A 24612-nucleotide genomic window follows, 5' to 3' on the forward strand; every position below is an offset into this window, starting at 1 on the left:
AACCCCTTGCTCCTCAGGGAAAAGCATGTTTCTGAGATCCCTCCTGACTGTGGGTTGCAGGTCTGCCTCTCTTACCAGCCCACTGTGGCCATTTTTGAGTAGAGGAGCTCTTTACTTGGTTTTCAGGTGTTTGTTTGTTTTTGTTTTTGTTTTTTTTTAGAGGGAATTGATCCAAATGTAGTTGTAGATTTGGTGTCTGTGGGAAAAGGTGGGTTCAGGAGATTCCTGTACCTCCCATCTTGAAATATTTCATATTCAGAAAAATGTTCTGGAGAAATGGTCACGGTGGTTGGAGACATGAACAGGAAAGTTTTTCTTCCTGATGAACACAGCCCTAAGTTGTCCCAGCTGTGCTTCTTAGGTCCTGAGGAAATGCAACTCTTGTTCTGACCTTGGACATGGCACTGGATCCTCTGGAGCTATCAATCCTTTTATTTTTTGTTTTTTAAATGTACCGATTTTAAATTCTAGATCTACTCAATCCATGTTATCCAGTTAGCTTTGCCATTTGGGATCAGATTTTCAAGTTTCTTTATTATTTAAAAAAAAAGTAGCTCTCTATAGTATCACTAGTTATTCTAAAGTTGTTTTTTTGAAACACATTTCAGGAGTGAGATTGCAAGAACAGCAACATCTGAGCTGAAATGGAAGCTAATATACCTGTGATATTAACAAGAGATAAAAAGAACTGTACCCTGTAAATTAGAAAAATATGTTATCTAGTCTAGAAAGGACTTCCTTTGAGTTAATTGGAAGCTTTTTTACCTCCTAGGGACAATCCCTAGGAAAGAAATAATGTGAACACAAAATGAAACTTTGAAAATGAGATACCTCTTCAGTACTGGTAGCTTTTTTTTCTTCCCAGCAGCTTTTTTGTCTGACAAATTCCCCATAGAAAGTAAAGTTTTCTTCACTATCAGAAGCATAATTTTAAAGAGAGTACATAGGCTACTGGATTAATATCAAACGTACTATTTCAATAGACTAAAGGGCAGTGATAGCTCAACACAGAGTGTTGGGAAACAGTAGTTGGAAACATCTTTTTAACAGATACTCTCTTGTCAGAGACACACAAAATTATAAGTAGAGACTTCTCCTCAAATATGCCAGTGCACGCTTAAGTTTCTATTAATATGTATAACTTTTTACCACTGAATTTTCTCTAAGGCAATTGCAGATAAGACTATTATAGAAGATAAAATGGGTTTGCTATGCCTGAATCTCATATTAGCTCATCGTTTCAAGTCTACTCCTTAAAAAATACGTTTTCTGAGAGTGCTAGAATTATTGCTATAAAACGTCCCCACTTTCTTTCTTTAATGATTTTTTAAAAATTTTTTCCCTTCAAAAGAAACTCATAATTTTGGGGGCTATCATAGAAAACATAGAAAACATAGAAAAGAGAGGATTGTAACATAAAAAAATTTAAATATTAGCCATCAGTTATTATTTAGTTATTATCTAGATAGAGAAAGGCAATGTTTTTAATTTCCTGCTCACTTAATTCTCAAATTTTACTTATTTCCAAGTAAACTTACACATATACATGACAGGATACTCTGGTATTTTTGGTTTTGTTCTCAGCCATAGAAATCTGGAAAAAATATTAGGAAATACCACTTTTGCATCTCAAGGTAGCCAAAAGTTGTACTCCCGGGTTCTTATTTATGACTTTTGTGTTGACTGGCCAGGAGCAAAAGTCGGCAGTTCCCTAGAAAATATTCTTCATGCGTGCTTTTGTTCTTGGAAAAACCTAGGGTGCAAAAAGCAAAAGCAGGCCACTCTTTAGAGAAAAGAAAAAATGTTCTTTGTAGTCTTTGTTGATACTTGGATTTTTTTTTCCCCTGTGGGGGCTTATGATAAGGCAGATCACAAACTATAGTGAGACTGCTGGGATTGCTAAGTCTGGAGATTGCCACGAATTGTGGTCTTGGGAGGTGAATGAAGAATTCCCAGGCAACAGATTGACAAGGACACTGGGGAGCTCTGAGCTCTCTAGTAAGTGACCATGTGAACCTGGGCACTGAGCACATCAGTGGTGTCTAGTGTGCATTGAACACAGATGCCCTCTCCTGAAATGTTCGAAGCTTTGTGAAATACTTGAGATTCTTTCAAAAATACTGATGAGAAGAAGCTTCTCTCCTGAACCACATATAACTTAGAATTTCTTAAGAACCAGGTAGATGAGGTTTGGAGCCGACTTCTCTGATTTAGAGACAGAGGTGACCTACAGAATCTCAATGTTCCTCTCAGCCTGACCAAATGGTGAGATAGTTCTAGTCTAGACGCTTAGTCTCTGACTTCCCTTTCCTTAGAGTATTTATGTTAGAAAATTTTCCATTGTAATTTCTTTCTCTGGCCCCTCCCCCGCCTTTTAAAAGATTTTTAAAAAATTTGTTGGAAATAGCATTCAGGAGAGATTGTGAACAGGGGGGAGGAGCAGAGGGAGAGGGAGCAGTAGGCTCCCCACTGAACAGGGAGCCCAAGGGGTACTACATTCTAGGACCTCAAGATCCTGAGCCACCCAGGTATCCCTCTTTGCCTCCTTTGAAATGTAAATTTTCTACAATCCAGGAACGTCTTTCTCCAGCCTGAGAGCCAGCTCTTTGAAATCTGGTCATCTAAAAAACGTAAAGCGCTCCTATCTCTAAGTCTTATGTGATGGTAAGAATCTAACCTCAATAAGCACCAGGTAGAACTACAGAAAACCTGATATCAGTGTCTCAACTCTCTCCTCAAGCTCAACCCAGAATTTTAAGAAATTTCCTGCCTCTTGTTTCACTGGAGTTGAATTTAATCCTTCTTCCCTATTATAAGTCATAACCCTATTGCAGTAGCCTTGAATAAAGTCCTTCTTGCTATTTTTCATTAGCATCAGGTGCGATTTTTATCTTTAACCGAGGAGTGAGACCTTACTTCCAGCAGAGTATATGCAATGCAATCTTTTTTCTCTTTCTCTTTCTTTTCTTTTCTTTCCTTCCTCTAGATATTTTCTGAGACCTTAATTCTGGGCTTGTTTTCTGATGGAGATGTAAAAGATTATTCCATTCCTTACATCTGGAACAACAAGGCCTTTGTTCCAGGCTTCCCTTGCCTGAGGTAAATGAACTATTTTCACTGTTTCCATTATAAGAAAAATAATTGCACTACCACAGTGGTATTTTTTATTATTAAATGGGATCCAAATAAGAAGACATTATAACAGTGCGTGTTATATGGAAATATCAACCAATAGTAGTAGCTGTAATGATAATTACTTTACTTTTTATGCAAGAATGAGGAATGAGAAGAGTCTGGATCAGAAATAGACATGTATATCAGGTCACCGTGGCAAGTTCCAGCCTCTCTGAGAGCTTACTTCTCTCACGTGTATCTGACATGGTTGTGGTTGTTCTTTTGGAATAATAATCAGCTATCATTATATATGAGAAAAGCAATTTTGCAAGGGGATGACATTATTATCATTACGATTTTCTACTATTTCATTACTTTTTACTCAATTTGAAAATGGGAAAGGAAAATAAAATTCTATTTTATTTTATTTTCTTTGGAAAATAAAATTCTAAAGAAGTTTACTTGAAAAAAATGAGTGAATGGATAAATGCTCTATAATAGATAAAATCAGATACAGAGAAGATTGAAAAATTGAGGGTTTTTTGGCTAGTATAAAAATGTGAGTGAAATAAGTACTTTTGAAAAGAAAAAAGATCGTCTAAAACATTTCAAGAGGAAATTTTTAAAACTTGAATACACCTTTATCTGTGGTATGAAAATAAAAGAAGTATATATAAGGAAATTGCTGTTAAACATTCAAGGAATAGATAATCCACAAACTCTTTAAGCTGTTCAAGGGCAGAAAAAAAGTGGTAACTGTTTTGAATTTTACCAAAGTCACTTATCAATTAATTTTTACCAAAACTTAGTATCCATTTTTAACAAAAAGAATTTGTTTCCCCTCAGCAAAGAAAATTACAGATTGATTTTTCTTCTGAATATTTTGTAAAAAACAAACAAATAAACAAAAACCTTTATAAAATGTTAAAAAACTGAAGTCCTCAAGAAGTTGATTCAATCAGATCTTAACTGCACCAACAGGATCCACTCTGACTTTAGCAGAAATGGTTTCTAAATATAGCTTATACAATTTCATGGGAATAGAGGCTCTGTTGGTGGGACTGATGCCTTGAGATTTTCTGGTATTGCTGCTGGACATGGGTTCACAGCTGTGCAACTGACAAGGATGATGTGGGAGCCCTGCCATTGCGGCTTTCCCACTGGGCTTATCAGCAACCCTCATTGCCAGACTGGAGCTTATGCACTGTCTGCTTCTCCATAGCATTGGCTTCTTTCTTGTCATATTTGCTGGATATATATATATTATATATCGGGTCTTCTTATAAGGGAGACCAAGTAAGAGTTTCTGCTTTCTAACTTAGAGATTCACAGATTGAATCATGTGTAAACTTCCCAAAATGTAAGAACGTTTTGCAAAAGCTGGTTCTTTTATGAGCCAGGTAGCAGGAAGTCCATTAACTCAAGGATAATTAGTATGCCAAAAATCACTCACATTCAAAATCTGCATGAGAAAAGTAATCATCTCGATAGATAATGAAAAAACTAAATTAAATTCAATATCAAATCTGGATGAAAAGTCTCAGTAAATTAGGACTAGAAAGAGGTTTTTTTGATATGGTAAGGCATGTTTAGCTTAAAATGAGAGGTAACAGTACACTTTATAATGTTATTTTTATGATCACTGTCATTTAAAGTCACTTGAGAAATTCTAATCAAAGCAATAAGAACTATGGCTAACATGGATCCAGAAGAAAAAAGTATCAATATTTGCACTCATGTTTTCTTCTCTGAAAAGCCAAGAATATCAGCTGAAACTAACAGGTAAAGAGACAATTTGGCTGCTTAACAAGACAATAAATAGCAACAGAAATCCTTTCAGTTTATAAGCAATATGAGAAATATGGTGGGATTAAAAAAAATTAACAAATATTAAATGACTCAAATAATCCTAAGAAGTTTATGGTACAAATCTTCACCGATGAGATGAAAAGATTTCATTCAGGTGGGGATATATCACATTTATTTGTATCAGGAGAAAAACGATATCCCATTATTAATTCTAATCAAGTTATTTCAGTTAATATAAGACAGTATAATTTTTGGAAACTGAAAAATTGTAAACTTCACATGAATGAAGTTTCTGTGCTACAGCTATATTTGGAATTGACACATTACTACTAGGAATATATTTATGGCTTACTTTAATTTTTTAAATGTCACTATTTTTCTCAAATTTTCAAAAGCTACCAGAATTTCATGCTGGAGATATGGCATCGCTATTCGTGCATCAAAAAATCAAAATAGCTCGGATAAAAGAAAATGTAAAAAGACCCTACCCTTTGAGATATGATCACTATTCTGAAAGAAGAATTTAGAATGTGTATCTCTTTATCCACTCCAGCAATCATAGGTATTACATAGTGGATTTTGAATGATCTCATCAAAATGTGACATGGCATTATTAAATACAAGTCATCCTTCACATCCTCCAAATGTGAGTCCTGTTCATCGTCTGTGATTCCTGGAATTTAGTTTTTGAAATAATCTGGTAGATTGCAGCTGTCAAAAACACATCAGATATTATTTGAACCTGTACATCATCATGGTCTGTATCAGGCATTACAAGAAATGAGTAACAGAAATAACAACAACAAAGTCATGGGCATGTCTAAAGGAGCTTATCCTTGCAAAAGCTTTCATCATTTTTAGCATAAATTTGATACAGGTTTAACATAAACATAATCATAGACTAGAGTCTGATCTGACTTTTCAGGTTAATGTTTTTTTAAAGGGATGGGTGATGTTTAGATTTTGCATATTATAACATTTATGTGAGTAATCACTATACTACTTTTTAAAAATGGCTCAATTAGATACATATTGTTTTAAAGTGGTCCTTTATAAAAATGAACATACGTATGTACACAATAGCTAGTCACTCTCTTTTCCAAATCCGAGGTTTACTATATTGGCACATCTAACCTGGGCCCATTTTTTTTTTTTTAAGATTCTTATTTTTTTAAGTAATCTCTACACCCATTGTGGGGCTCGAACTTGCAACCCCAAGATCAAGAGTCACATACTCTACTGACTGAGTCAGCCAGGCGCCCCTAACCTGGGTCTACTTAATAGGATTTTCTTCTGGTCTTCCTGTTTATGTAGTTTTAGTTCCTTCGCTAAGATTAGGTAAAGTGAAATCCTTAGCATTCTAAACATATTAACTTGTATATAAACAGGAAGATTCAAAGGAGGTTTAGATGGAACAAGGGTAAGATCTACTAATGAATTATAATCTTTGATTGTAAAAAAAAGACAACATTGGATCTTGTGTATTTGCCAGAAAAATCCTGTGGTTTAATTTTTCTGTTTTTCTCTTTGTGCAAGGAGATAAAAACTGAACAACTACATTGTTCAAAAAATATCCTTTCAAAGAGCAGATGTAGAGGAGAATTTGAATGCGTATCTCCAGAGACAAGTAAGAAGTCAAGAAGGAAGAACTGTCTTTGCTAAAGCAAAGACAGCTAAGAAAAGATTGCCTGCAGGGGCAGGAATAAAGACAGTGAAAAATTCATCAGGCTGGTTAGATATGGTGAGCACCATCATTTTACTTTTTGTAGTAATTAATTACTTAATTCATCTATTTGTTTTTAGAGTGGGAGAGGAGCAAAAGTAGAGGGAAAGAGAGAATCTTAAGCAGGCTCCACTCTCTGCATGGAGCTCCACGCAGGGCTCGATCTCACAACCCTGAGATCATGACCTGAGCTGAAATCAAGAGTCAGACATTTAACCAACTGAGCCACCCAGACACTTCTACTTTTTGCAGTTTTTAAACTTTGTGCAAGTTTTAAAATCTAAGGCTACAGTGGTAGTCTTAATTGCTCATTTGTATACTTAGTATCAAAGCTGGTGTTGCTGACTTAAAGTAGTTTGTTCATAGCAAGGGATTAGGACAAAATTTTATTTCTGATATGAATAATGATTTTTCTAGGCATTATTTACTTTGATAAGATGAAAAGCACTGTGGTACTCTATTTCAATGTTGTTGGACAAAATCAGAGATACTGGCTGTGGCTACAGAATTATTTTCTCAATGAAGCATTCATTAGTTGAACTTTTTACCTGGGACCTTGTGCCAGTGCATAGTATTATAATTACAAATGTAGTTGTGTATGTGTTTTTCAGGAAGTTGTGGAAGGAACTAGATTACCCTTCTTTTTCTCCTGGGGAGCCTAGCAAATGTGTTCCCTAGACACACTCATTCTACTCAGGTTCACTGAGTTGGATATGTGTGTGGGAGAACATGGGAGCTCCTGTGGACGGTTTGACAGTTAGCTCTGTGTAATCTGTGTTCAGTTCAGGTTATGGAAGTTCTGTTTATCTCCTGCTTCTCTCACTCTACTTTAGTTTCATCAACACCTTACTTTCAGCGAAGCAAACATACCTTGAGTTGATTTTGTCTAGCAGGAGTAGGAATGGTCTCTGAAATGACAGCAGCCCCCAAACTGAATAGGATGCTGCTCACTGTCATTGTTTCCATTCCAAAGTATAGATGACAGAAAAGATTGGGTGCCTTAAGCTTAAAACAGAAATGGATTCTTCATATTTGTATATTCTTCAACAGTGACATAAATTAATCTTTTTAAAGTTTTTGGCTCAACTAGACACGAGATTCAAATGTCTGAATTGGCCAACACCTATAGCAAGATACACTGTACTTCATTCTGCTTTTTAGGCAGGTATGCATATCTCCCTGATGGCATGGTTTTATAGCCAAAACAAAACAAAAGCACTTCAGCCAACATTTGGAAATTTTCTTATGTATGGGCTTTTTTTCCAGTAATCTTTTTCATTGTTGAAGATGTTACCCTTGACATGTGGGAGATTTTACACTACATGAAGCCTATAAAAACCCTCATTTTTGCTTAGTTGATCTGTTATTGTCTTTTAGACAGTGATGCATAGCAAAACTTTCATTGCCCTTGAAACTTGGCTCTTATGCTGTAATATGATACAAACAGCTGGGCTCACAATGAGAAACTGTGATTGAAAAGGCATTTTCATGAATGAAGTAATTGAGAATATATGATCTCATTTCATACGTTTACAGTAATGTACTGAGTCTGTACAGTAAATATACTAGGATGGCTATAAGCCTTTCAGATATAGTCATGGATCATTGAATGTTGAAATTGGTTTGTTCTTACACATAGAGAAAATAATGTGTGTGTGTGTGTGTGTGTGTGTGTGTTAAAATGAAAAGTATACAAAACTGAATTAAGATTCTGAATCAGGTCAAAAATAGTGGTAGCCTTTAAGAATTTTCTTTTTAATTTCCTGTAAGAAGGATAAAAATGCACAAAGGAAACAATTGTAATTCATGAAGGATTCCAACAGGGGATAAGTATCTCATTCAGTGCTCTGTGTGTTCTTGAAATGGGAAATCAATACACTTTTCATCTGTTCATTCTCTCATTTCTAAGTCAGGAAGAAGAAGGGAGTGATAGTGACCTGGGTCAGGGACAAAATGGATTCTTCAGAGTCATTATAGGGTGACAGCACTGGGCATAGGCATTTTAATGTAAAATGGAGAAGGTTAAAAGTGCAAGTGTTTATACATGACTTGTTAATTAGATTTTTGTCTTTTTGGAGTTAAGGCTTCTCTCTTGTGATTGACTCTCATTTTGGGTTCACTTTCTGTTTTTCTCTAATGAAGCTAAAGAGGACTCTGGGGCTTGCTTCTGTTTGGGAGGAGATGGAGATAACTTGCCCCGCTTCTCCCTTATCTACCACCCCACCGCACAGCCAAGATGGCTCAGGGAAAGCCCAGCAGAAAGACTTGCTTTGAATTGTTTTGACTATTGTTCATGGCCTGAGGGAAAAATGCTTTCTTTCCTCAACATGCTTTTGCTCACAATCATCTTCTTCGTGTTCTTCTCTTTTTCCAAGTCCTACAATCTAGTGGGCTTAGGTTAGGGTGTAAGTTGAGGGAAATAGGTCAGAGAGATTTACTCCTCCTCTTCCTAAAAGGGGGCAGGTAGAAGTGGGTGGACTTGGTTAGGCCCATCTTCAGCCTAAAGGAGTACTTTGTTTCTGCCATCTAACAAACTTGCCACAGCCAAGAGTTTCATGTATTTTTGCATCAAATCTTTTACTTCAGATTTTGCATGTCCTTATCTATTCTGTGTGTGTGTGTGTGTGTGTGTGTGTGAGAGAGAGAGAGAGAGAGAGAGATCTCCATCTTGGATATATTATTATATTATGGAACTCTCTCTCTCATTGAGATTTGACTGTGGTACTTACCAACATTATCATTTTACTCTTGCACACATTCAAGCTTTGCCTTCTTTACTAGACTAAAAACTATTTGCAGACTGGATCTATGTCTGCTTCATCTCTAATTCCCATCAGTGCTTACACATAATGATAACTCAAATGTTTGTTGATTAATAGATGCTTCTTGCAGCAACATTTAGACAAGCCCAGAGGGACTATTTATGATAAATTAACAACTGATTCTTTGAGTAACTTCGATTGAACATGTGTAGAGATAAAGATTAGATGTCTCAGTAGTACCTGAATTCTTTGAAGACATTTTATTATAGAAAATTAGACATGCACAAAAGTAGAAAGAAGAGTAAGATTGATAATGAGCCTAATTCACTCATCACTGAACTTCGATAATTATCCATACGTGAGCAATCGTATCCCCCTGCCCATTATCCTTTCATGTAGTCAGATTATTTGGAAACAGATCCAAGACATTATTTCATTAAATCATTGATATTTTATAATACCATATTTACTGTAGACACTATGCTGCACATCTTTTTAGGTCTACTATGTCATATTCTTCTGGAAGGACAGAATATATTCATAATGTGTTTTGGGGATGATTTTTGGGCTAACTGGTTGAGTTTTATGGAGTTGAGTTGGGGATGTCCCAAAGCCCACGAGGTGGTTAGAATTGGGATGACTTAACAGCACAAGATGACAAGATAGAAGAGCCTAACTTACAACAAAGAGGAGGTTCGTGTGTTTCTTGTTACTCCTATTCCATTCCAAAATGGAATCCACTTTTCCAGATGGAGCTCAAGTTTAGTGAGAAATTGTGGTGGCGGACACACCAAGGGGCACCTGGCCTTGTATGTACTGTAGGCACACTTCCAACATCTGGAATGGTTAAGGAGTAACCTTCAGAAACCACAGTGAAAATCTGAGTGGAGACAAGAGTACAAAGCCTGGCGTTCTCAGGCATGTCAGTCTGCCACCCAATCACGGCAGGGCTTCCCGTGACTCCGCTTGGTGGGATCACCATGTTTTCGAAGCAAGTCCTGAAAATGCTATTGAAAAGCATTGTAGGCATCACGTTTGTATCTCTACAACATTTAGCAGAGTGTCTGTGAGGTGCACATGAGGTACTCAACACCTTTCTGCTTAATTCAGTGGTAAGAAGAAATGGAATAGCACTTGGAGTATCAATGAATAGGTACACTGAAGCTTTTCACAAAATACTGCTTACATGTTGATTTTCACAAAATACAGGGGAAGAGACCTATCTTTGCATATGAAAAAGAGCAAATGTGATGGATGACTGTTATAATATTACACCATCAAAAATATGTATACTCTCGATAGATTTATGTAAACACTCACATTTGAGATGTGTAATGGGTACAGAGTGGCAGGTGGGAGCCCGACTTCTAAGCAGTCTGAGGAAATCACGTTAATGGATTCCTTTCAGCAGAGGCATGGGTATAAACAGGTTGCCATGTGGGAATTTCTCTTGGCAGAGGGCATCAAGAGGTCATGTTACCATTCACAGTATTGATGGGGGGAGAAGAGAAAAAGATTTTGATATGGATTTATGATCTAAAAAAGTCCTCTGTGATCATATAGTCCTGAGATCCTTATTTAAATTATTCTCATGGGGCACCTGGGTGGCTCAGTGGGTTAAAGCCTCTGCCGTTCAGCTCAGGTCATGATCCCAGGGTCCTGGGAGCCTGCTTCCAACTCTCTCTCTCTGCCTACCTCTCTGTCTACTTGTGATCTCTGTCAAATAAATAAATAAAATATTAAAAAAAAAAGATTCTCTCTCCCCCTCTCCCTCTGCCCCTCCCACCCCTGCCTGCATGTGCTCCCTCTCTCTAAAAAAATTTTAAAAAAATAAATTATTCTCATGTAGATTTTTGCATTCTTCAGAATTAATGGAATTATTATGGCATAGTTAAGGATGATAGTGGCAGGTCTTACTATTTTGAATCCTCCCTATCAGTCACTTTTCTCCCATGTAGGCTACAAGGGCTCTATAGTGATGACTTTATTAACAGCTGCAGAAAAGTCCATTATTGGAAAGGAGAGCTCTGACCCAAGGTCAGGTTGGAGTATATGACTTAGATTAGAAACCTGAGTTAAAATTCCTCCTCCATCTCCCCTTCTCCCACCTTCTTCTAAAACGTAGGACTAATATGTTTTTGTGTATGCAGGAACAGAGAGGGATGGACAGCCCTGAATGGGACTGACTGTATGAAATCTGGGAGTGAGAATGGAAATGGAAATGCACCTCCTGATGGATGCTCTAACTCAATTCGTTAATTCTGCGAGGGAGGGTGGGAGCTGTTTGAGGGGATAACTCACAGGTCCCTGTGAGGCATAGTCACCATGGCCAGTTGGTACCTCCATTTCTGACCAGTCTGATTAGCAATTTTTCTGTTGTGTGGAGGGGAGCAGGGAGGGTGCGATGTGGGGCAGAGACATGAAGGATATAGGATTGGTATTAGATAAGTGTTGGTTGAAGTAATAGCTATCACTGTGATTTCTTCCATTTTATTATTTATTAGTAGTTAATAGTTATGCTACATTAAAGTATTGACTGTAACTAAGGTTTCTCTAGACTCATTAGCCTATAGGTAAAAATAAGATCACAGACCATCTACCTGACTTCTGTTGGTTTCATACTTACACCTGTTAATGGAAACTCCATTTCCCTGAAAATTATCTCTAGGTACATCTGGAAGCAGCTGAATCGTGTGTGCAGCCTTCCCATAAGTAGCTACCCACTCTATCTTGCTGCTCAGTGAGGCGTTATATTTGCATTTCCTGCTTTTCTGGGCACAATTCCCTTTGGTGTCCTTTGTTCGACAGGTATCAAAATGTCCCAGCAGGCTGTGGCAAAGTGAGGAAGAGAGGCTCTTTTCTGTCAGATTTACATGGACAGGAGCTGCTTGGAGTCAGTGGTTTTCATGTTCTTTTTTAAAGTCTTCTTTTAAGAGGCACCTGGGTGGCTCAGTGAGTTAAACCTCTGCTTAGGTTATGATCTTGAGTCCTGGGAGGCCCACATCGGGCTCTCTGCTCAGCAGGGAGCCTGCTTCCCCCCTCCCTCAGCCTGCCTCTCTGCCTACTTGTGATCTCTCTCTCTGTCAAATAAATAAATAAAATTTTCAAAAAATAAAAAAATAAAAAAAAATAAAGGCTTTTTAAAAACTGGGACCAAATACATGTTTAGGCTTAGCCAAGTATTGGTTGAAGGAACAGCTATCACACGACCCTCAGAATCACTTCACCCCTTTTGACACTAAGGTTTTGTCGCTTGAAAATGGTGACTACCTCACTGCTATTTTTCATTTTGCAAAGGCTACTCTGAAAAGGGATTCATATGTCTTCCTGAAAAGATTTCTGTTGCATCGAGCCCCTCTGAAGCCTAGTAGTGGACCAAGTGTGGGCTGCCCCCCAGTTTCCAAGGCATACTGCAAGTGGCCTTACACAGGCTTCTCCCATCTGCTGAACTGATGTGCCCAGATGTTGAATCCCAAATCAGACTCAACTAGGACACTCTGGGAGGTGACTACTGCCTTCTTGTTTAGACTTGTCACCCAAACATCCACTATCCTTGACTTTGACCCAAAGATTTATCAGAGTTCCACTTGCACACCCAGTCAGTAGATGTGGTCCGCTATTTGGTGCATTGACCGCTCTAGAATGTAGGTTCCAGAGGGAATCTTAATCCTTGATTTAATTATAGATTTGATATTTAGATTTCTTTTGTCTCATTTTATGTCTGCCTATCTCTTTGTGTTTGAACTCTTTTTAAAAAAGATTTGATTTATTTATTTGAGAGAGAGAAAGAACACAAGCAAGGGGAGCAGCAGAGGGAGAGGGAGAAGCAGGCTCCCCTCCAAGCAGGGAGCCTGATACGGGACTTGGTCCCAAGACTCTAGGACCATGACCTGAGCCGAAGGCAGACACTTAACCATCTGAGCCACCCAGCCCCCCTGTGTTTGAACTCTTATATAATTATACTGTTGGACTCTTGTTTTCAGGTCTCTCTGGGATAGTAACCCGGTTTGTAACCCATTACTTTACGCTCTCTAGAATGTATTTAGAAGTAATTATTTTTTATCATGTATCTATTATGTATAAAATGGTTACTCTAATCACATAAAAATACCATTTTTTTAAAATTTTTTATTTTTTTTATAAACATATATTTTTATCCCCAGGGGTACAGGTCTGTGAATCACCAGGTTTACACACTTCACAGCACTCACCAAAGCACATACCCTCCCCAATGTCCATAATCCCACCCCCTTCTCCCAAACCCCCTCCCCCCAGCAACCCTAAGTTTGTTTTGTGAGATTAAGAGTCACTTATGGTTTGTCTCCCTCCCAATCCCATCTTGTTTCATTGACTCTTCTCCTACCCACTTAAGCCCCCATGTTGCATCACCACTTCCTCATATCAGGGAGATCATATGATAGTTGTCTTTCTCTGCTTGACTTATTTCGCTAAGCATGACACGCTCTAGTTCCATCCATGTTGTCGCAAATGGCAAGATTTCATTTCTTTTGATGGCTGCATAGTATTCCATTGTGTATATATACCTCATCTTCTTGATCCATTCATCTGTTGATGGACATCTAGGTTCTTTCCATAGTTTGGCTATTGTGGACATTGCTGCTATAAACATTCGGGTGCACGTGCCCCTTTGGATCACTACGTTTGTATCTTTAGGGTAAATACCCAATAGTGCAATTGCTGGGTTATAGGACAGTTCTATTTTCAACATTTTGAGGAACCTCCATGCTGTTTTCCAGAGTGGTTGCACCAGCTTGCATTCCCACCAACAGTGTAGGAGGGTTCCCCTTTCTCCGCATCCTCGCCAGCATCTGTCATTTCCTGACTTGTTGATTTTAGCCATTCTGACTGGTGTGAGGTGATATCTCATTGTGGTTTTGATTTGTATTTCCCTGATGCCGAGTGATATGGAGCACTTTTTCATGTGTCTGTTCGCCATCTGGATGTCTTCTTTGCAGAAATTATACTCAGAAAACTATAAAGTACTCATGAAAGAAATTGAGGAAGACACAAAGAAATGGAAAGATGTTCCATGCTCTTGGATTGGAAGAATAAATATTGTGAAAATGTCTATGCTACCTAAAGCAATCTACACATTTAATGCAATTCCTATCAAAGTACCATCCATCTTTTTCAAAGAAATGGAACAAATAATTCTAAAATTTATATGGAACCAGAAAAGACCTCGAATAGCCAAAGGGATATTGAAAAAGAAAGCCAACGTTGGTGGCATCACAATTCCGGACTTCAAGCTCTATTACAAAGCTGTCATCATCAAGACAGCATGGTACTGGCACAAAAACAGACACATAGATCAATGGAACAGAATAGAGAGCCCAGAAATAGACCCTCAACTCTACGGTCAACTAATCTTCGACAAAGCAGGAAAGAATGTCCAATGGAAAAAAGACAGCCTCTTCAATAAATGGTGCTGGGAAAATTGGACAGCCACAGGCAGAAAAATGAAATTGGACCATTTCCTTACACCACACACGAAAATAGACTCAAAATGGATGAAGGACCTCAATGTGCGAAAGGAATCCATCAAAATCCTTGAGGAGAACACAGGCAGCAACCTCTTCGACCTCTGCCGCAGCAACATCTTCCTAGGAACAACGCCAAAGGCAAGGGAAGCAAGGGCAAAAATGAACTATTGGTATTTCATCAAGATCAAAAGCTTTTGCACAGCAAAGGAAACAGTTAACAAAATCAAAAGACCACTGACAGACTGGGAGAAGATATTTGCAAACGACATATCAGATAAAGGACTAGTGTCCAGAATCTATAAAGAACTTAGGAAACTCAACACCCAAAGAACAAATAATCCAATTAAGAAATGGGCAGAGGACATGAACAGACATTTCTGTAAAAATACCATTTTTAACTTATTTTAGTGTTCCTCAGTTTTTAAATAAGTCACACATTGATTCATGTTATGCTTATGTTTCTGTATTTATATATTATTTTCTTAAGTATTACACCTATTTATTTAATATTTCTTCTAGGTGTCTCACTCCCCACCTAGGAAGAGAACACGATGAACAGAAACATCTCTGACTCCTTTTATGGCACGAAATCTCTGTTTATTCTTTGAACCTTGCCACACCGGCTTCTCATTTCCTTTGTTTCTAAATTAAAATGATGGGATTAAATTGGCCAGAAACCTTTAGCTCAGTTATAAAATTTTAATAACTGGAAGCTTTTATGTTGTAAACATATACACTTTTATATAAAGATAAAAGCGTTTGGAGTCTAGGGGATTGAGTATTAGCCATGTAACTGAAAATGCTTGCCACAATATTTTTATAAAATCGCATGCTTCTTATTTTAAATCGTAAGAAACTAAATTTTAACCATGTGCTCTGTGTGGGTGGGGTTGGTCACATCCTCAGTCTGAATTCAAGGAACGTTTTCCTCTAGGAATTGAGAAGACTTAGAAAAATGGCTTCTTAAAGATCCTACAGCTGCAGCACAGAAAGGTATTTTGAGGAAGAGCTCCTATGTGGGAGAGAAACGTGCTGCCAACAGTGCTTAGAAGGGGTGAAATGCGAGCAGTTGTTTCTGCCTTTTTACAAACATTTGTCTCCCTCTGGAGAAAGGGCTGAGGGAAGGATGTGCATCAGCACTTAAGAAACAGATGGCCATCTTAATAGCTGTCCTGGGGATGGGCTGAATTTAGGGCACATGAAAGCTGTGGAGAGGGGCCTGGCAGAGTTCTATTTTGAGCCTAAAATGTAAATGCTAAACTATGTAGTGAATCATGGACTTTTGGAAGGCCAAGAAAGGCAGTTGAAATCATAGACTTGGAATTAACAAGAACTAGTGGATGGAAGAGGTGCTAATTGGGTCTATTTTTTCCCCCCCTGGAACAGTAAGAATTTAATGGTATAGCCCTTAGTTTTCCTTTTAAAAGGGTGGCATTTTTAACATGTGTGTTCTTAAGTTTTTCCACCCAAGAAATTGAGATGAAATGTTTCCTAAACTATATAGACATTTTATAGGATTAAAATAATGTGAACAGGACAAAATATAAGCATCATCAAGCTGGAGGGTGTTAGAGATTCTAGTACAAATGCCTTTGTCCACATCAAGCCTAGAATATCGAGGTCATTCTGCAAATAGCAGAGCTAGGGCTAAAACTCAAGTTCTTATCTCTCTTAAATCACACAGTTGATTTTGTAAAAGGAGGCAAAGAGGACCAGAAATATACGAAACACCCTTATGGTTATGCATCAGTTTGGAAGGAAGGGTTTGTTACATCTTTGTGGCCAGTGTCCTGGAGTTAATGACTTGTACTTGAATAAACACTTTCCTTCAGTAAAGTAAAAGACAATCAAGAAGTGAAGAGAATATAAAGACTGTTAGGCTCTGGACATATATGATCAATGATACGTGGAAGCATGTAAAGGGATAAAGGATGTAGAGTTTGGAACTACACCTGCTTTGGTTCAAGTCTTGGCTCTGTCACTTACAGCTTTCCTTCCTTTTATTTCCAGATAAAACAAGGATAAACCTGACACTTATCTCATTTGTTGATCCTTAGACGAGTGAATGGATGTAAAGTATCTGGCACAAAATTAACTGGGACATTTCGAGTGCTCATAAATATTGATTATTACTCTGTTCATAATTTTAATAAGTAACATCTATAAATAACATTTTAAAAAGCAAATAAGCAAACAAACAAAAATCCAACGTGGTATGATCTATGTCATGGTAGAGAATTAGGGAATCATAGAGGAGGGACATTTTAACCAGGCAAGGAATTAGAACTTCATGACCTGTTCACGCCTTTCCACTGATTCCTCTCCAGACCTTTGCCTTTTCACGTCTCCTCCTCTTCCTCAGACCGTGAGCTCTCCCGGAGTTCCTTCTCTCAGGGTTTGCTTAAGTCAGGAACACAAGGATCACCTTATATATACCACATGTCTCACCTCCTGTCTGAACACCTTTTGTTTTTCCCCTCAATTTTGTGTCCTACTTTACTCATTTATATTGATACCTTCAACATGTTTGAATGTTAACCTTCATTCAAACTGAGTTTTAAGGCTTGCTGACGTACTGTTGGTGGATCTACCATTATTTATCATCTATTTCCTAACCCTCTTGTGGTGATTTCATGTCCCAGACTTACAACAAATCAACACTCACGCAGTGTTCTGTGTCCATTATAGCTCATAAAGCTGGGGGGAGACAGGGCGGGAATCTTTTAGCAGCAAGCAGCTGGTGGTCTTTGGGTAAGGCCAAACTCTTTATCTTAGCGATCGCAGTCAGTTACCACAGTCTCAATTTTTCACTACTCTTCCTATTTATTGTCTGAAGTCCTGTCATTCAGATCTGTTGCTGTTTCTTGGACCTGACTTGCTCCATGTATATTTTCTCATCAGGCTGTGTATTGTAGGCTGGTCTTTCTGTAACAGCACTGTTAGTCTTCCTGATTGTTCTCTTGTTCTCTCATCCCTACACCTTCTTGTATTTTTTTAAATTTTATTTTAATTGGGGAATTCATGAAGAGAAAGCAGCGAGTGTTTGGGGGTAGTTATGACAAGGAAATTGCTCTTCATAAAACACCCCCCACTCCTTTCCTTTGTAGGAGTATGTTCCCAAAGAGGGGATAGACCACTTGGTGTACTGAAAGTACCTTGCGGGTTGCATCATGAAATCATGCAGGAAAATACAGTTTAGCTTTTAGAGGAAAAGAAATAGTAGAAATGAACTAGAAGGTTGTATGCAAGATGAGAGAGAGTTGGGAAGTGGTAAAGGGGTACTTGGAGTTGGGCATTACCAGAAATTTTCTGTCAACATCTCTCTAAAGTGAGCTACCAAGGAAAATTCTTTTATAAGACAGATAAAAAGGAAATTGGATAGAATACAATAGAAGTGTTGGTTTTCCAACTTTTTTCCCTACCTTCAGTTTCTTACTACATTTAAGAACTGTAATGTCTTCTATTTTTCCAAGGATGCATATAAAAATTATTAAATGGCGGACGCCTGGGTGGCTCAGTTGGTTGGACGACTGCCTTCGGCTCAGGTCATGATCCTGGAGTCCCAGGATCGAGTCCCACATCGGGCTCCCAGCTCCACGGGGAGTCTGCTTCTCTCTCTGACCTTCTCCTCGCTCATGATCTCTCTCACTGTCTCTCTCTCAAATAAATAATCTTTTAAAAAAAGAAATTTAAAAAAATTATAAAAAATTATTAAATGGCTTATTAACTATGGAACTTACAAATATTTTTAATTTTCAAAACACATAAAACATAAAAAAGGCTTGAGATACAATTGTGGAATCTGAAATATGTGATAGTGGCCCATTCCTATAAAAAAGTATGTCATTATAACCAAAATGTGCTATGGTTTCTGCTAAGCCATTCCTGAATCTGTATAAAAGGAAGGCCCTTTCCATAAAATTCCAAAAGAATCTGTCAAAACCAAAAAATGAATGCAACCAGTTGTTTTGCATTATATAGACAAGAAAACCATCTGCTTTTCCAGAGAGTAGTGTAAGTGACTTCGAAGTCATTATATCTTGGCCTTGAATCATAGAATCAGCTACATCATCACCCCTCTGGTCACTTCCTACATGAGGACACGGCTGATGCTGGAGGTTCCCAGGATCTACATCTTAATCCATTTACCTGTCCCCAAGGACACACTCTAGGTCTGTGGTCCTGGTCTCTCTTGCCCTTTTCATGGACTTATCTCTTGAATTTGGCAACTGCCACTGCTCTTCTAGAGCTACATCTTGTTCCTCCCGAGTCAGAGTCTGAACTTGCCCCTCTCGTTTCTGTCACTGCAGCTAGGTTCAGCCTGAGCCTGTAAGGCTGTTGGGTTGGCGATATATTCCTGTTGTTAGAATTCTGGCTCGTTTCACACTTGGTATAAGCCATTCACTGACCTTTCTCATTGAAGCTACTCCTCTAGTCTTCTTTGTGCCTTGCCCTGAACTAGGCACCTACAACCACTTAAAAATAGATATTCTTTTTGAAGCTTTTTCTTTTAATTCTTCCTTCTGTCTGGAAAGCTTCCCTGAAGCCACGCCCACAATACCATTTCTACTTATTGTCTGATCAAAGGCCATCCTCCATGAAGCCTTCCTGGATTCTCTTTAGACGTTCTATTTACCTACCCACCCATGGAGGAGTTTCTTCCCCATACCACAGTGTATGTATCTCTATTAATCAAATTTTCTGAAGTGCTGCTTTTCATAACTTTTCTGCTTGCATTATGGCTATAGGTGTTTCCCTGAACAAGTTATGATTCTGAAAGTCTGAGGCTATCATTCATTTTTATATTCCCATAAAACCTAACATGGTGCTTTCTAGGCCACCGTCATTTAGAAAATATCTCTACAGTTTAGTAGAGACAAGGAACAAATTAGGGCTGATCAATGAAATTTGATGGTTGATGTTAACGGACATTTATTAGTTAGCAAACAGTGGGTTCATGGATAGGCAAGGGGAGCTGTTTTCTAATGATATTTTAGGATATTGGTTTCAGATGTTTTGAGGCTAGACTAGTAGAAAGACTTCTGTGATTATTGCTGCTTATAATCTAGGCACATGATTTTAAGATATAAACACCCCCCCCTTTATTCCCATATACTACGGATTTGAAAAAAATTCAAATTCTTCCCAAATAGCCTTCTCATCAGTTTTCAAACATAAATGTATTGACAGGAAACAATATCCTTGTGTTTTTAATTCTTGAATATTAACATTCATAAAATATTACTTGAATATAACTTAATATCTTAGGACACTTTAAGGCTTTGAAACTAGAAATGATTTCCCAGGGGAAAAATGAAGTGGTATTCTCTGTGACTGCTTTTCAAAATCTCGGACCCAGTGAGTTAGTGGATTCTAAACTTGGCAAGCCAATCTCTACTATTCCTAGTGAAGTATTTTGGTTTTAACTTCCTTTGGAAAACTCCCAAGCTGGAGGGGAAATAAACAGACTTCAAGAATCAAGGCTCCTTTTAGAAATTCAATTTTAAAATATTTTTTTAAGAAATTCTGGCTCTGACCCTTTTTCAATTTCTTTCCCCCCATCTTAATCAACATTTCATCCCTCTCTTGTCAGCTGCCAACACCCAGCCTTTTGCTGGGCTCTTAGGGATATGAAACATTTTGGCAGGCTAAAGGAGAGAATGGGTGGGAGAAGCTCACAAAGAGGGTGAGAAATGATGTTTTCACTTCCTAGTATTCTTGGCCAGATTGATTTTCTGTGTGGGAGGAGAAAACTCTGGAATCATTTCAAGTACTCCACAGAGATTCAGGCAAATAGGGCTGGACTCGTTAAATCAACAAATACTTAGCATGTGCTGGGAGCCTTAGCCTACAGAGAACTTTAAAAACTTAGTCCATACTCTTCAAAACCTTAGATACAGTTGTGGAGATGAAATGTTTGCAGTGTTAAATGGCAACAAAATACACACAACTCAAAAAAATATATATATACCCTCCGTTTCCACATGTCTGGTGGAAAAGAAGGAAAAGAAGAGGTGAGAGAGGGATGGTACCTTTGTAGACACATGGTAACACGAGGGTCCTCTGGGTTTCCAGAAGGAACTACAGGAGTATAAGAATGTTATCATGGAAGGTGGATATTTGGTTCTTTAAGGATTACTAATATTGATAACTAGTATTATTTGTCTACCTACTCTGTGTTACAAGCTTTGCATATATTCCACTTAGTCTTAACAGGTGTGCCAAGTGGGTATTACCTGGTTTTATTAATGTCTTTCATTTCATTGGATAGGGGATATCCTTGGGGACAGGGATGGATTTTGGTAATCTTCCTATCCTTAGGCTTTGTACAGTGTCTGGCAGGTGAAAAAGTACCCAATAATTATTTGTGGTCTACAGATCAACTGAGAATCCAAGGTTAAGTAATTTGCCCAAACTCCCAGTGCCCAGAAGGGGCAAAGCTAGGATTTGCACTTTTCTCTTTAATGGCAAAGCCCAAGGTCAGCTTCAGTGTAATGCTCTTCAGCAGTGAATCTGATTTAAAGAGTTGGAGAGAAACCAGAAGGACATGACAGTTTGGAACATAAGCACCAGGAAGATAATACAGGGATAACGAGCAGGCTCATTTAGCTATGGTAGTTAACAGGCAAACTGGAAAAACAGGTTGGGGCCAAATTCTGTAAAACTTTATATATCAGGCTCAAGTTCTTTTTCATTTTTTTTTTTAAGTTCATGGAAAATTACAAAACTTTTCTCATAAAAGAAACAATGATCAAAGCATTTGAGAAAATTCACACAATAGCTGTGCAAAGGAAGTTTGGGAAAGAGAGCTAGGGAGGTAAGGCCTGAGGGGAGACTCTCCCAAAGCTCTGAAAGGGTGAGACAGATGCACAAATTCCTGCCTATGGATACAGGTCCTGTGTTAGATTAGTGGAAATGGTAGACATGTTTATGAAAGAGATAACCTGAAGGAGGTATCTTCAGGTATTCCTTATAAAGTAAGGACACTTAAAAAAGAGTGAAAATTTAAAAACAACTGTATTGTGGGCCTGTGTAACTGGGCCAGTGATCGTCCCCTTGGCAAAACAGGATAATAATGATTTTAGTGCACTTCAGTTTTTAAGCCTGTTACAATTGAGATCATGAATGACACGTTCCACGAGAAGGAATATGGTTATTCCTCCTATAGATACTATAGTTAGGGGTTGGGAGTAGACTAGAGTTAGGGAACAAAGTCTGGGCGGAAATAATTGAAACCACCCTAGTGGATAAGGAGAAACCAGGATTGATGTTTGAGAGAAGCTCCCTTCAAATAAACAGAAGAATTCCATCTTTTTGATTAACATCGGTATTGAAGTATAAAGAATAAGATAGACAAATTTTAACTATACACATGACTGAAATTTTACAAAGTGATATACCCATGTAACACACAAAGATCATGATCTAGAATATTAACACTGTCCTGGAAGCTTCTCTCATAATAATCCTCTTAAAAAAATGGCCGTTTATTCTGATCTCTATCAGCGGGGATATTTTAGAACCTTGAATAATTGAAACCATACAGTGTGGTATGTACTCTTTTGTGTTTGGCTGCTTTTGCTAGACATTATAGTTGTGAGATGTATCTTTTTAAATTTGACCCATGGGCTATTCAGAAATGTATTGCTTAATTTTAACAAATCTGGAAGATTTCTAGTTTTCTTTCTGTTACTAATTTTAGCTTAATCCCGTTGAAGTCAGTAAACATTCTTGGTATCATTTCAGTCCTTTGAAATTTGTTAAGACTTGCTTTATGGTCTAGCAAATTTTCTATTTTGGTAAATGTTCCATCACATTAAGAAAGAATATGTATAAGAATGTATACTCTGAAATGTTGAGTACAATGTCCAATAAATGTCAATTAAGTTTGTTAGTCATAGTGTTCAACTCTTCTACATTTTGATGCTTTTTTGTTCTCTCAATTACTGAGAGAAGTATGTTACATTTTCCCATTATTATCATAAATTTGTTCTGTTCTTCTGTTCAGTCTCTTCTTTCTTTACAGATTTTGAAGCTTTCTTATTAGCTACAGATGAATTTAGCTTGTATTCTTCTGTCAAAAGAAGATTTTTGTCACTCTGAAATGCATCTACTGATCTCTACTACCATTTCCTTCCTTAAAGTCTACTTTTTTGGGGAAGGTTTATTTATTCACTCTAGGGAGAGAGAGAGAGAGACAGAGACAGAGACAGAGACAGAGAGCACACTTGAGCGGGGGCAGAGGCAGAGGGAAAGAACCTCCAAACGGACTCCTCACTGAACGGAGAGCCTGACATGGAACTTGATTCCACGACTCTGAGATCATGACCTGAGCCAAAACCAGGAGTCGGATGCTTCACTGTCAGCCTCCCAGGCATCCTGTAGTCTCCTTTGTTTAGTAACATTATGGCTCTATAATTTTGTTTTGTTTGGTATATGTGTGATAGTTTTTAACCTATTCCATTATTTTCAATTTCTCTATACCCTTATCCATAAGGACCTATATTGGTATATATTACACATATATTTTATGTCTCATAGTCATATTATGGAAGCCAAAGTTCAGAGATGAGGAGGAAGGAGGGCTAGGAAATAGAGGAATGATCAGACATGGAGGAGGACAATGAGGCCAGGAAGGGATTAGTAAAACTAAGACGAACTTCAAGCCGATGGAAAGCCAGCCTGTTCTGTTACTATTTTAACAGAGGCATGTGTCAAGTACCATAGAGACATGAAGGCAAATAGAGATTATGAAACATTATTAGATATGATAGTTATGTATTCATTAAAGTTTTTTGTTCTATCTTACAGTAGGTAAAATAAAGCAGGCTTAAAGAGATAATACCAACAAAATGTGAGCAACAGATTTAGACATATTATGTATTAAATTTGGCTGGGGGAAGAGTAATGTTGTGAAAAACATTCTTCCAGCCATAGATTTAATATGGCCACATCTTCTGGCCTTTCCAGTCAATTGTTCAAGCATCCACCTATCTTAAGAGCAGACACTGGTGTCTCCTTCCCAAGGCTTTGCGTTCCGCTTTAATTACACAGAAATCTCAAGGGTTGACACAATCCGATACAGGGCATCAGGCTACTGGTATCCCTGAACAGGATGGACACTCTCTACCTCCAGCATTCTCTCTGACCTACAGGGCGCAGGGTGGAATCCGAGTCTCAGACAGTCGGACCCTCAGAGCAGGTTTGCTGGTGGGTGGTCCTTTGCTGGTCCATTGCTGTTCCTCTGTCTTCCTCTTTCCCCAAAGATAAAACAGTTTTCTATTTTAAAGCTTCAGAACACAAAGTATATGGTTAAATAAATTATGATTCAGTCAACCAGAGGAAATGCTTGCACCTGTAAAGAAGGCGAGAATGAGCAACCTGACCACATGGGAGGCGTCGAAGACAAGTTGGTACTGAATAAAGAAAAGGGCACATCGGTGGGTATAGAATATCATACTTTCCCTGGACAGGATGACTGTTTGCCCACTTTCTCTCTTTCTCTGTCTTTTTTAAAGAAAGATTTATTTATTCATTTTAGAGACGGGGTGCGTGTGCAAGCAGGGAAGGGGCAGAGGGAGAGGCGGAGGGGAAGTGCGTTCCCTGCTGAGCCAGAGCCCTACATGGGGCTCCTTCCCTGAGACCATGACTGAGCGGAAATCAAGAGTTGGACGCTCAGCTCAACTGAATCAGCCACCCA

This window comes from Mustela lutreola, chromosome 4 (genome assembly GCF_030435805.1).
Source record: "Mustela lutreola isolate mMusLut2 chromosome 4, mMusLut2.pri, whole genome shotgun sequence".
NCBI classification, from domain to species: Eukaryota; Metazoa; Chordata; class Mammalia; order Carnivora; family Mustelidae; genus Mustela; species Mustela lutreola.